Consider the following 14,806-nt stretch of genomic DNA (forward strand, 5'->3'; position numbering starts at 1 on the left):
ATAATGCTGTGGGCTCTGGGACAGCCCCTGATAATCAAACATATTATTGTTACTATAGGAAAATGTATGAATATTTTCCCACTTCATGGATGCCTAAAGATTATACATAGCTTCGTGTCAAGTCAGGTCAACTTTTGTTGCCAAATAAGTTACAAAAAAAAAAAAAAAAAAACTTATTTTGTAGAGCTTTTTGGATTTCAAAATGGTGAGTAGGGATTGTGGACCTGTCTTAGTATAAGTACCTATTGAGAGTCTGTGAAATTTTTTTACTGTAAATAATGTTTTCCATATTCTAAAAGGTTGGAAACCCACAGTTACATTGGATAAGCAGGGGTCACAAACTCAAGTGCAAGGGCCAGTAAAATAAATAAGTGGGAGGCGGGTATAGGACAGTAGGGAATGGGGGGACTGCAGTGAACTGGTGAGTACATGTTCATTCAAAGGGGAGAGCTGCTCTTCAGTTCTAGCCACTTGTTGCCATGGTGAATGTGGGAGTAGTGAAGCCGCATCTTCCCTTTTTGATGATACTCCAGAATGCTGATTTCCATGTGATTTCTTGATATTTAAATATTGGCAACCAAAAAGAAAAAAGAAACCCATTGCAGATATGTTGTATTAGCCAAATAAAACATATCTGCAGGTTTTATCTGGTTGCGGGCTGCCTGCTTTACTTGTGATTTGGAGATTAATGCTGATGGTATGAAAAGCTGTCAGCGTTGTTGGTAATGAATTACTTCTTGAGATGTGGATAGATACATATGTTTTGTAATTATTCAATATACCCCATATATATGCTGTATGGTTTTTGCATATAAAATATTTCGTAATAAGAAAACCTAGACAGGCCAAGACAGGTGGATTACCTGAGATCGGGAGTTCGAGAGCAGCCTGACCAACATGGAGAAACCCCGTCTCTACTAAAAATACAAAAAATTAGCAGGGCATGGTGGCTTATGCTTGTAATCCCAGCTACTCGGGAGGCTGAGGCAGGAGAATCTCTTGAACCCGGGAGGCAGAGGTTGCGGTGAGCCCAGATCATGCCATTGCACTCCAGCCTGGGCAACAAGAGCGAAAGTCCGTCTCATAAAAAACAAAATACAAACAAACAAAACCTAGACAACTTGATAGTCACTTTATTTCAGACCTGCCTCATTTTCTGGCCAGTGGGAAATTTCCTTCTTCACCTACAAATTTGAAACTTTCAATGTTTTTATCTTGGAAAAGGGAATGAAAGCCCCACTTTAAAAACAGGAGCCCTCGTTAAAAGTAGGTTAGTGGCCAGGCGCTGTGGCTCATGCCTGTAGTCCTAGCACTTTGGGAGGCCAAGATGGGAGGATTGCTTGAGGCCAGGAGTTTGAGACTAGCCTGGTCAATATAGCGAGACCCCACCTCTCTCAATAGATAGATAGATAGATAGATAGATAGATAGATAGATAGATAGATAGATAATAGATAGATAGACAGATAGATAGATAGATAGAAAAAGTAGGAGTTTAAAAAGGTTAGATTGTAATGTTTCTACCTTTCCAGGGCCATAGTGATCTGAAGTAACATTGGGTATCCGTCCTTATATTGGGACAGAGAGCTGTCCTTAGTCTCCTCTCTTTTCAGAGCTTTTCCCTGGGTCATCTCAGCTCCATAACTGTCCCCTCATGATTGATGACTGTGTTCTATGCGTTCAGTGCTGGTATCTCTTCATCCCTAGAGTGATGCTGCCATCTCCATCTTGAATGTCTCTGCTGACATGGCCTGCTAAACTTGAACTCACAGGTGGGACAATCCCTTGAGCCCAGGAGTTCAAAACCAGCCTGAGCAACATAGGGAGATTTCATCTCTATTCTTTCATTTTATTATAAAAAATATTCAAAATAAAATGAAATTGAATCCATGAACTTCATCCTCAAATTGTCTTCACTTACCTCTGTCCTCTAGTCCGTAAGTCTTTGGCCTGCAGGGTAAATCTAGCCCATCGCATGTTTTATACAAAAGGTTTATTGGAACACAGCCACACACTACAGCAACAGGGTTGCATAGTTGGAATAGTGATCTATACAGCTCACAGGTCCTATAATATTTACTCTCTGGCCCTTAATAAGAGGTATGCTGACCCCTGCCCTAGGGAATTGAATGCCCTCATGTTACCATTCACTTGGCAATCCCCCTGTTTCTCCTTTTTTTTTTTTTTTTTTTTTTTTTGAGACAGAGTCTTGCTCTGTCACCAGGCTGGAGTTCTATGGTGCGATCTTGGCTCACTGTAACCTCCACCTCCTAGGTTCAAACAATTCTCCTGCCTTAGCCTCCCAAGTAGCTGGGATTACAGGCGCACACCACCACGCCCAGCTAATTTTTGTATTTTTAGTAGAGACAGGATTTCACCGTGTTGGCCCGGATGGTTTAGATCTGTTGACTTCATGATCTGCCCCCCTTGGCCTCCCAAAGTGCTGGGATTGTAAGTATGAACCACTGTGCCCGGCCTCTTCTCTGTCTTCTGTACCCTGGCTATCACTGTGATCTGGCAGTGCTGCCTCCTTGGTTGTCTTTTGACTTGGTCTCTCCTCAGTGGCCGTCCTTCCTGTTACCTTCATCAGGTGCTCATTGTTTCTCACCTGCACTCATAATTGTCATCCAGCTGGCTTTGCTGGTTTGAACTGGGTTTATCCCTTTGGTCATCTAGCTGTCACTTCTGTTTGATGTGGTAGTCAACATTGTTACAATTATATCTGTTCTACCCTAAATTATTTTTTTCCAATGAATTCTGTAGAATTTAGAATTCCTACATTTATAGGAAATTAATATTTATTTTTGACAGTAATTCCAAATTTCCTGCGATGATAATGCTGTCATTTAATTTATTCTCCAGAAAGTGATGCTGCACTATAATGCATGTCATTATATGTGACATGATGAGTATCGCCTTTTGCCACCACCTTAGTTGCTTACGTATGTTTTAAAAATTTGCTAGCTATTTAAATTTTTTTCATTAAGGTGGAAATGAATGTGTCCTTATATTTGTATTTCTTTATATGAGTTTTCTATGTGTGTCATTTGTTTATTTAATTGTTACGGAATTGTTTAGTTATGAATTTCATTATTCAATTACCAATTCCAGTCAACAAATATCTATTAAGAACCTGTCAGTAAATTTTCAGGCCTGGCACGGTGGCACGCCTGTAATCCTCCAGCACTTGGGAGGCTGAGGCGGGCGGTTCACTTGAAGCCAGGAGTTCAAAACCAGCCTGGGCAATATGGTAAAACCTTTTCTCTACTAAAAATAGAAAAATCAGTCAGGCATAGTGGCGTATGCCTGTAGTCCCATCTACTTGGAAGGCTAAGGCACGAGAATCACTTAAACCTAGGAAGTAGAGGTTGCAGTGAGCCAAAATCATGCCACTTTCCTGGTTGGGTGATAGAGAGAGAATCTGTCTCAAAAAAAAGTGAGAAAAAAAGAAAGAACCTGTCAGATGTGGCTGAGGGGAGACCAGTCTGTCGGTCACTAGTAAAGACTAAGGATAAAAAGGCAAGGCCTCAAATATCCTGTTAAAGTTGGACTCCAGGCAGTGGGAACTTAATATAATTTTAAGCAGGGAAGTAGCATTATCAGATTTTCATCCTAGGAAGTGGACCCTCACAGCAGTGTGAAGAACAGACTCAAGGTGGGGCCAGTGGTGGAACCAGCAAGATCAGCAGGGAGCAGCTGGACAGGAAGGAATGGACCACTGCCATGGGAACAGGAGAAAAAGGGAAAGAAATTAGAAAATATCTGTTGGTTCATTGGATGTGCAGTGGGTGTGAGAGAGAGATCAATCATGATTCTGAGGGCTTATCCTTGTGTGATAAGGATGTAATGTAATATATTGAGTTTCTTTTTAGACATGTTGATTTTGAGAAGCCCATGGATATCCTGATAGAAGTATGCAGCAGACAATTAGATAAACCAGTGTGGAATCAGGAGAAGGATGAGGTTAGACATAGACATACAGAAGTCATTGGCATACTAGTTGAATCATGGGAGTGGATAAGTTTATCCTGAGACTGCAGGCAGAGTAAGAAGATCCTGTTAGCTGATGATGGTACCTTGGAGAATATTCACATTTAAGAAGTGTCAGAACAGCCAGGCACGGTGGCTCACGCCTGTAATCCCAATACTTTGGGAGGCCGAGGCGGGTGGATCACCTGAGGTCCAGAGGTCAGGAGTTCAAGACCAGCCTGACCAACATGGTGAAACCCCATCTCTATTAAAAATACAAAAAATTAGCCAGGCATGGTGGTGGGCACCTGTAGTCCCAGCTACCCAGGAGGTTGAGGCAGGAGAATTGCTTGAACCCGGGAGGCGGAGGTTGCAGTGAGCCAAGATTGCACCGCTGCACTCCAGCCTGGGCAATAACAGCGAAACTCCGTTTCTAAAAAAAAAAAAAAAAAAAAAAAGTGTCAGAACAAGAAGCCACAAAGAGACTAAAAAAGAAAGTTCTAACATTAGGAGGGGAATCTGGGGAGAGTGGTATCATTCAAAATGAAAAATGCAGAGAAAATGTAAAGAATGAAGATGTGGTGTTTCATATTTATTAGGCACTACGGAAAGGTTAAGCGAACAAAGAGTATGCATTGGATTTAACAGAAAATAGCTGGGGCATGAGTGAGACAAGATTTTGTAGAGTTTTCAAAAACAAGTCAATGAACGAGATCATGATAGGAGTGATGAATTTTTTCAGAGGCTTGGCTGTGAAAGGTAGACAGATAAAGTGGTTGGTTGCTGGAGAAGCAGAAAGGAGAATGTGATGTGCCAGGAAAAATGGGCCTACTTGTGTGGTTACGGACAAAGACAGATTAAAGACAAAGCAGATTGGGAGATCAGTAGAATGAGGTCTTTGAAGAAGTCTGAATGGATAATGCCCAGGGGACTGTTAGCCTTCAACTGCAAAGCTGGATCCCTTTCCTCTGAAACAAAGGCAAGGAGTAGAGATGAATGATAAGAGGACGGTGGGATATAGGCAGGGGGCATGCGGGTCTTGACTGCTGGTCTTTAATGTCTTCGAGAGGGTAGAAGGCATGATCATGGCTGAGGAAAGTGATAAAGATTTGGAGGGGCCCTTAAGGAAATTGATCTCAAGGGAGTTGACCATGGACGTTTGATAGCATTTGGGGCACAAACTATAGGAGCTGTTGAAATAAATTGGAGAATATCTAAAGGACGAACTTCTATTTTTAAAAGGAATAAAATGGAGTCATTCACATTTTGAGAGATCTACAAAGTATAGTGATTTTTTTTAGAAAGCGTATCAGAGAATATGTGATCATTAATACATGCACGTATTTTTAAGAGATCTGGAAAAACAGATTAATAATAGTTTTCTGGGAAATGGAAAAGAGTAGGACATAGCCAAAAAACAGAACTTTTACTTTTTTTTTCTTTGTTTCTTGAGACAAGCTGTCACCGTGGTTGCCCAGGCTGGATTGCAGTGTTGTGATCACAGCTCTTGGAACCCAGACCTCCCAGGCTCATTTGACCCTCCCACCTCAGCCTCCTGAGTAGCTGGGACTACAGGTGCCCACCAGCACACACAGCTATTTTTTCTATTTGTTTTAGAGACAGCGTTTCTCCATGTTGTGCAGACTGTTCTTGAAATCCTGGGCTCAAGCTATCCACCCTCCTCAGCCTCCCAAAGTGCTGGAATTACAGGTGTCAGTCACTGTATGCTGAACTTTAAATTTTTTAATTTTTATACAACTTATGCTTTTCTGCTGTTCATCTATTTTTCTTACATACCAACTATACACTCGTATATTTTACAATATTTGATCCTTAACACACGTAAATATTTTAATTACCCAAGGCATACAAAAATACCTGCTCCTTATAAAAATCTGAAAGCATTATAAAACGATTTTAACTATCCCTCAAACACAACCTCAGTCTGGCCAACACCCAGCCTCACAAGAAGCAACCATAGTGTGAACTTGTGCGAATACCTTTACAGTTCTTGAAAGAGACTCTTTTTTTTTTTTTTTTTTCTTTTGAGATGGAGTCTCGCTCTGTCGCCCAGGCTGGAGTGCAGTGGCATGATCTCGGCTCACCTCTGCCTCCCAGGTTCAAGCAATTCTCCTGCCTCGACTTTCCCGAGTACCTGGGATTACAGGCATACACCACCATACAGCTAATTTTTGTATTTTTAGTAAAGACGGGGTTTTACTATGTTGGCCAGGCTGGTCTTGAACTCCTGACCTCCGGTGATCTACCCATCTCGGTCTCCAAAAGTGCTGGGATTACAGGCGTGAGCTACCGTGCCCAGCCAGGCCTTCAGAGACTCTGAAAAATTTTCCTGGGAATAATTTTATTAAATTTAAAGAAAGTATGACTGAAAATGAAATGACTGTTTCCAAAAGACCATTAGTGATAAAGTAGATATACAGCATGTCTTGATCTTTCATGGTCTCTGAGAATCATCTGTTGCTTTGACAGCCTTTCAGCCCAGCTCCTGCACTCTGGTCAGGTGACATCAGCGGAGGTGCAGATGCGGGCAAAGCCTCTGCAGCAGCATGTGACAGATGATGCCCCAGCAAGTCCAACCAGGCTCCTAAGAGACAGCAGAGGAGCAGGGATTGGCATCTGCTTCTCTGGGTACGGATGCTGGGGTGGTTCCTAAACTTTGATGCACATTTTTAGTAAGTTGTATCTTTCCTGGAGAATTATGAGGAGGAAGACTTGTTGGAAGAGTAGATGGAAGAGATTCTGTTTTAAGAAATTTAACAAAAAGTTCTGAAAAAGAACCGTCAAGGGCAGATTGCTGATTCAGCCCCCGTGGTGTTTTGGGGACCCTTTTTGATCCTCCTTCAAGCCACCCCGTTGTCCAGCTGGTAGCAATGCCATGCTCTTCCTGAAACATTGGCTCCATTTCCTCCCTTGGGATACCCAGGAGGCTTCCCATGGCTTGTAACACTTCACGTTGTTCGTGTTTCGGTGTGTGGAGATAACTAATGAAGAGGTTTCTCATTAGGAGTTTGTCCACTTTTCCTTCTGTGCTGCTGATTAACTGTATGCATTTCCTTTGGAAATTATCCAGCCTTTCCTGCAAGACCACATTTTGTTTTTCAAGTTCTTTGATTTGTTGCTTCTGATATTCTATTTTCTTTTCCCTGGACGTTTCTGCGATTTTTTCATTGTCCTGTTTTAGTTTACCCGTATCCATTTCTAGAACTGATATTCTCTTCCTCAGATTTCTCACTGCCTGCTTCAAAAGTTCATTTTTATTCGTTTTTTCGGTGAGATTTTCTCTCAACGAATGTATCAGACTATTTTTGGTTCTGATGAAAAGGTTTTTTCCCCAAAGTAACCTGTCTAAGACATTTTGTTTCTCCCTCAGCTGCTGAATTTCTGAATGCATTTGCTCGTATTCTTTTCTTTCTTGTTCTGAGGTGGCAGCAATGGAATCAGACAGTCTCTGATTGTCTCCTTGGAGGAATCTAATGGTTGCATCTTTTTCCTGCAGTGATTTTCTCAGCTTCTCGATCTCTTGCTGGAGCAATTTAGAAGACTCACTCGATAGAGCAGACTCACTTGCATGAAGAGATTCTGCAGCGTGTGAAGAAATTGCTTCTGTGGGGAGCTGGGGTAGAATATCCAGCTGTGGGAAGAGACTGTCCTCGCCATCACAGAGCTGCCTGATGTTGTGCTGCGTGTGTGCTGACTCCTGCCCCAGGTTTTTGAGTTGAGTTTCACTCCCTTCGTGTTTTTGGATCAGATCGCTGTGGTTCATCTGACACTGAGAATCGTCATCACTGTCGATTGAAAGCTTTGCCTGAAGTTGGCAAAGTTCTTCTTGGGGTTGGGCTGCCCCCTGCTGCATATTTTGCACTGTGGTCACCAGCTGCTCTTTCCATGCTTCCACTTTCTTCACTGGCTGTTTTAAGATACCGGGTTCTTGTGGAAGCTCCTCATACTGATTGTTAGTAAGAGTTCCAATGTCATGACCAGTGCTGGATGTTTGCAGAATTGTCGCTAAAGGCTGACATTTCTGACTCAATGCATCTATTTCAGTATCTTTTTCTTGATTGAGATGTGATGACTTCAGAACGTTGTCTATAAGCCTCTCCTGACCACTACTAGTGGGTGATTTTTTATTTTCCTCTTGCAGCTCACACAGGCCTCCTTTGTTGTCAGCACTTACATCCATTCCGTGGTGATACTCTCTTTCTAGATAGCTGTTTTCCCTGGCCGCCTCTTTCCAAACAGCGGATAGTTCTTCTGTTGCCAAAGCAGGTGCTTGCAGTTGCTGCTGAAGGTGAGCAACACCTTGGGTGTAAGAGGCTGAAGCCGTTCTAGCCTGAAGGCCGGGCACCTCCACATCTTCCTGCCGGATGATGTGAGTGAGTTTGCCCACCTCATTGATGGACGGCTGAACCGTCTGTTTAGTTAAAGTCGTATTCTTGTCATGTAAAACTTTAATCTCCAGTTCTTGTTCTTTGGTTCTTTTCACTAATCTTTCAGTTTCCAATTTAGATGAATCAGGCTTTTCAGTTCTGTTTTCTGTATGAAGACACTCAGCTTCTGTCGTTTGAAAAACATCATGGTCTCTTTCAATGTCATCTTGTTTTCCACGCAGGTGGGTTTTGATTTGTTGCTTTGTATTTTGCAAATTCTTCATTTCTTCATCTTTGGCTGAAAAACCCTGGGTGTGTGTGATACTCATTTGCTCTTGCTGGCATTTAAAATCATCCATTTCCTGTTTCTGGTCTTGTAAAGAACGAAGCAGTTGCATCTTACTGTGCAACTGCTCTTCAGTTATCTTTTGATATTTTATTTCTGCCTCAAGACTGTTGTTGTTTCCTTTCAGTTGAGATACCTCAGTTTCTAGTTCCATAATTGGATCTGCAGTTCTAGGCTTGGCCATAGGTGCAGTTTGACTATGTTGAAGTGTCTCATTCAGTGGTTCTATGAAGACCACACACGCATCAGTGTCCTTGATTTCACAATTAGGGAACTCTTCCCCCTTATCTGTTCCCTGTATCAGCACATTTGAGATGTGGCTGATGAAGGAAGTCACATTTTTGCCCACTTGCCCCATGGAATGGCCTAAGCCAGAGCCAGGGCCCCCAAACCAGGAAGACATTGATGGGTCTTAGAACTGACCTGCTGTCCTTCGTGAAAAGCATCCAGTGCACTGGGATTCGCATCCAGTCTGGGCAAGTCAGGGAGGCCTTGTTTCTTTTTTAAATTTTTTTTCTTTTTTTTGAGAAGAAGTCTCACACTCTGTCGCCCAAGCTGGAGGGCAGTGGCACGATCTCGGCTCCCTGCAACTTCTGCCTCCCGGGTTCAAGCGAGTCTCCTGCCTCACCTCCCGAGTAGCTGGAACTACAGGCACACACCACCATGCCCAGCTAATTTTTATATTTTCAGTAGAGACGGTGTTTCACTATGTTGGCCAGGCTGGTCTTGAACTCCTGACCTTGTGATCCACCCTCCTCAGCCTCCCAAAGTGCTGGGATTTCATGCGTGAGCCACCATGCCTGGCAGACGCCCTGTCTTTAAAACAGACATTCACAATGAGGCGTTGCTAGGCAGCGCCTGCTCAGAGGCTCACAAAGGGCGGGACGCTGCCTGGCAATGCACAGACCTGGGGCGTCACTAGGGCCAGACTGGTGCCCATGGGCCTCTGCTCATCCCCATACCTTCCCACCCTCAGGGTTGGCGCCCTCTCCCTCTGCATTAGTGACTTTCCCCTGTGCCACATGCAGCACCTGCCACCCAGCCACCAGGACAGCTGCTCAGTACGGGGAACCCCAGATGCTTTTCCCTGAGTGTGAGTGTGAGCGTATGTGTTAAGAAAAACATTACCTTTCATTTTTTCTAAGTGGCACCATACAGTTCATATGTGTTCTGCATCTTGTGATTTTCATGCCACAATTACTTTGTTAAATGGAGGTAAAAATTTACACTGTGGAGCACACCCATCTTAAGAGTACAAATCAGTGGGTTTTGGCAAATGTCTACACCTGCACATAAGCACTACCCTAAGGAAGATAGTGAACCTTTCCATCATCCAAAAAGTTCCTTGTCCCCTTTGAGATTCACCTTCACCGTTCTGCCCCAGCAAGCCTTGTTCTTGTCTCTGTTCCCATGGCTGAGTTTTACATGTTATTGAAGGTCACACACAGAGTATCCTATGTGTACACTCCATGTAGCTGGCTTTTTTCCACATGTGTTTCAGATCTCAGCAGGGTAGTGAGTTTTACCTGCCAAGCAATCACTCCATTAATGGATGGATCCATCAGCCACAGTATATAAAGGTCCTAGTAGATTGCAAGGCACCAAGTTGGTGCCCAACACAAAGCCGATTTTCATATATTGCAATCAACTAGAGGGTAGGCAGATGGTGTGGGAGTGACTGGAGGCCTGATGCCATTCAAGTATTGAAAAACCATCAGGCCAGGCGCAGCGGCTCATGCCTGTAATCCCAGCACTTTGGGAGGCAGAGGCGGGCAGATCACCTGAGGTCAGGAGTTTGAGACCAACCTGGCCAACATAGTGAAACTCCGTCTCTACTAAAAATACAAAAAAATTAGCTGGACATGATGGTGGGCACCTGTAATCCCAGCTATCAGGAGGCCGAAGCAGGAGAATCGCTTGAACCCAGGAGGCAGAGGTTGCAGTGAGCTGCGATCGCACCACTGCACTCCAGCCTAGAGCAGAGAGCAAGACTCTGTCTCAAAAAGAAAAAAGAAAAACCATCAGTGGTTCTCTGTTGCTCCCTAGTTCCATGGCAGGCAAAGTCTTTCTTTGCAGCCACATTGCCACCCCCGCCCCACCCCGTTCTATGCCCTACTAATTACACACTCCTCCCCAAACCCCTTCTCCCCATGCTCTTTGGTTGTCCTGACTTATCTGAGGTCCACTTGGACTGTTTCCCTGCTGTCCTGGCCACACAGTTCATCACTCTTCTGTCTGTGCCCCCATAGTGCTCTCCTCAAGGATGATTGTTGACATCTCTTGTCTTTCCCATGAGCTCCCAAAGGTAGGAACTATGTGTCATTTGTCCCTCCTTTTTATTCCTTCCCATTTCTTGACATTTAGCGGGAGCTCCATAAATAATGGCCACATTAACCAAGATCTGAGATCCTCAATACCTTGGATGAAGTCCATCCTAGGATATGTGGTTTACACCTGGGGACTTGCTTTTGCTCATCTGTGAATGCTCAGCTGAGATCCGCTGGTGCAGGTATTTCTGTAGCCTCCTTAGCAGTGGTGGGAAGCCCAGCAGCTTAAGACATTAGCTTCTGATGCAGGGTTTGCTAACTCTCCACATATTCTGTGCCTGAGTTTCTGTTTATTGTTTGCCTGTGATTCTCTTTGGTGCTGCCCCACACGGTGTTATCACAACCAGTCCTGTGTTTTCATTGAACGTCCTGCCCTGCTCCTGCTCTAAGTCTGACTCGCTTTTTGTCTTTGTGTGGTCCAGGCTTGACTGTCACTTCTTCCAGAGACAAGCTAGAACAGCTTGATAAGTTTGGAAAGGTCATTTTTACATAAGACTTGGGATTTATCCGAAGGTTGTTATTATTTGTTGTAATTCTCAGAACAGTTAACACACCATGAACCCTCACTAGGTGCCACCAAACACGTTGAATGAAGTACATAAGATGGTGTCCCTAAACAACCACTCTGGTGACGATATTATTATTATTATTTTATGGCTGTGATTATTCCCATTTCACAGTGGAGGAAATGTTGCTTAGTAAGGTGCACCTGTGAACATCCAGGCCTGCAATTCAGAGTCTGATTTGACTTCAGAGCCATTTCTTTTTTTTTTCTTTTTTTTTGAGATGGAGTCTTGCTCTGTCACCCAGGCTGGAGTGCAGTGGTGCAAACTCGGCTCACTGCAATCTCCACCTCCCGGGTTCTAGCAATTCTCCTGCTTCAGCCTCCTGAGTAGCTGGGATTATAGGTGTGCGCCACCACGCCTGGCTAATTTTTGTATTTTTAGTAGAGATAGAGTTTCACTATGTTGCCTAGGCTGGTCTGCAACTCCTGAACTCAGGTAGCCTGCCTCAGCCTCCCAAAGTCCTAGGATTACAGGTGTGAGCCACCTCGCCCAGCCTCCAGAGTCATTTCTTATCACCCTATTTCTTATCACTGAGTTTATTCTGCCTGAGGGCAAGAGAATAAAGCCAATTGTAAATCATGCACATCAGAGCTCCTTCCGGGCAGCCCTAGAATCACGGCATTTATGGCCTAGGGCACAGGGACCCCGGAGACTATGGTGCTGCCATGCTGCAGTGCGTTAAGGCCGCTACCCTTCCAGTCTGTCCCGCTACTCACTCCGCCACCTGCCAGCTGTTGCTACCTGAGCCTTCTCCTTGCAGTGGTTCTCAATGCTTGCTGCGCTTGGGAATCTCCTGAGGAACTTTAAAGAAAAAATATGCGAGGCCCCACCCTCAGAGGTTCTGATTCATTTGTTCTGAGTTGGGGTCCAGGCATCCGTATTATTGGGCTTTTTGGACAACTTTATGAGGTATGTTTTATAGGTCGTAAAATTCGCCCATTTTTCCCTTTTATTTTTACTTGACAGGTAATACTTGTACATATTTATGGGATACAGAGTGATATTTTGATACATGTTCACAATGCGTAATGATCAAATCAGGGTAATTATCATGTCTATCACCTGAACGTTTATCATTTCTTTGTGTTGTGGACAATGAAAATCCTCTTCTAGTTTTTGAAAATATACACTAAATTTTTGCTAACCCTATACATCCTACAGTGCTACAGAACATTAGAACTTACGCCTCCCATCTAGCTGTGACTTTCCCCATCCTCTCCTCCACCCCACTCTTCCCAGCCTCCAATAACCACAATTCTACTGCACTTCTAGGAGCTTTGTTGTTTTTAGCTCCCACATATGAATGAGAACATGGGGTATACATCTTTCTGCATCTGACCTATTTCGAAAATGTTCCCATTTTAAGTGTACAAAATGATTCTTAGTAAATTTACAGAGTTATATAACCAGCACCACTCTCCAATGGCAGAACATTTTCATTACCTCAAATAAGAGCCCTCTTGCCCCTTCTAAAGTTAATCCCTGTTCCTAATCCCCCAGCTTCATAGCCAACCACTCATCTACTTTCTGCCTCTATAGATTCTGCTTCTATCGAGTCCTGTTTTCTGGCCATTTCATGTCAGTGCCTTCACCTGTATTATTTTCAGAGGCCCCACGATTGTCGTGTAGCTCTGGTTAAGAACCACCGTTACCTCCTAGATCTTTTTTCACTAATTTTCTGAGTGGCTCCGAAAACTCAATAGGCCCCTGCCAGGGCCGTCTCTTAGATAATCTGTGAGCTAAATGAGTCCTTGTAAATTGGACTGAGAACTTAATGATCATTTACAACCTGTTTTTTATGGGGATGAGCTTGTCAAAGTCCAAATGTGCTGACCTAGTTTGGAAGGGAGCCTGCACAACCTGTCTTCAGACGCTGCTGCGCGCCTCCCCGGCAGCCATCAGTCACAGTACTGAGTCAGAGCCGAGGTGTGGAGGGCCTTGGGCACTTTTGCTTTAGATATGCTGTGTGGCTTTTTAGCTCCTCCTAGCCCCTGGCTGCCTCACCAGAGCAATAAACTGGACTCCTCCTGAGCTCCCTTCCCTTTAGGCAGTAGCTCTATGTGGATGTACTATCTGCATCACAGTATTTTACAAAATTTTCTCACATACTTTTGCCTATTTAAATACATTTGATATGTCAAACTCAGCTGCCTCCAGGTCCAAGCAGGTACCATGAGTGCCTGGAGCAGTCTGGGGAATGAGGCACTGTTATTACCATGTCTTAGAGAAGTTGTAAATATGTGGGTAAAATACCATCATTTGGGGAAATAATTCAGAGTATAGAACTATTAGACCTATTTTTCCCACACCATTGCCAAAATATTTCTATTGAATCATTTCCCCATGATAAGTATCCTTTTTCTTTTCAGTTTATGCATGGGAGTAATTTTTTCCCAGTACCATCCCTTTAGATTTCTTGAACTCTCTTATGACTTTTAAACTGCTTTGTGGCAAGTATAACAATTTTTTTCTTTAAGTTTCAGAGGGTCTTATTTTATTTTATTTTATCTTATCTTATTTTATTTTTGAGACAGAGTCTCACTCTGTCACCCAGGCTGGAATGCAATGGCACAGTCTCAGCTCACTGTCACCTACGCCTCCCAAGTTCAAGCAATTCTCCTGCCTCAGCCTCCCAAGTAACTGGGACTATAGGCACCCGCCACCACGATCGGCTAATTTTTTTTTTTTGTATTTTTAGTAGAGATGGGGTTTCACCATGTTAGCCAAAATGGTCTCAATCTCCTGACCTCTTGATCCACCCGTCTCGGCCTCCCAAAGTGCTGGGATTACAGGCATGAGCCACCGCGCCCAGCCAATAACAGGTATCTTTAAAAGTTTGTTTGATTGAAAATAAACAACAAAACTAGAGATGACCCAAAAAGTCTTTGAAAAATTCCCATTAGCCTGTCTTAGTTATTTCTTTTTTTCTTCTTTTTTTTTAGATGGAGCCTCACTCTGTTGCCCAGGCTGGAGTGCAATGGCGTGATCTCTGCTCACTGCAACCTATGCCTCCCAGGTTCAAGCAATTCTTCTGCCTCAGCCTCCTGAGTAGCTGGGATTACAGGCGCATGCCACCATGCCTGGCTAATTTTTGTGTTTTTTAGTAGAAACGGAGTTTCACCATGTTGTTCGGGCTGGTCTTGAACTCCTGACCTCGTGATCCGCTCACCTCGGCCTCCCAAAGTGCTGGTATTACAGGTGTGAGCCACTGC

General features: G+C 43.7%; 1 protein-coding gene across 1 annotated transcript in view; it reads left to right on the forward strand.

Annotated features, from left to right (window-relative positions):
• The first annotated feature begins 397 nt into the window (after positions 1 to 397).
• The window catches only part of ARHGAP17 (Rho GTPase activating protein 17), a 177,795-nt gene continuing 163,386 nt past the window's right edge, over positions 398 to 14,806 (forward strand). Inside the window, exon 1 of the mRNA XM_050773405.1 lies at positions 398 to 407. The gene's annotated coding sequence lies outside the window, so the exon portion shown is untranslated. The remainder of the gene's footprint in view (positions 408 to 14,806) is intronic.

The sequence above is a fragment of the Macaca thibetana genome, chromosome 20, assembly GCF_024542745.1.
Source record: "Macaca thibetana thibetana isolate TM-01 chromosome 20, ASM2454274v1, whole genome shotgun sequence".
Classification (NCBI taxonomy): domain Eukaryota; kingdom Metazoa; phylum Chordata; class Mammalia; order Primates; family Cercopithecidae; genus Macaca; species Macaca thibetana.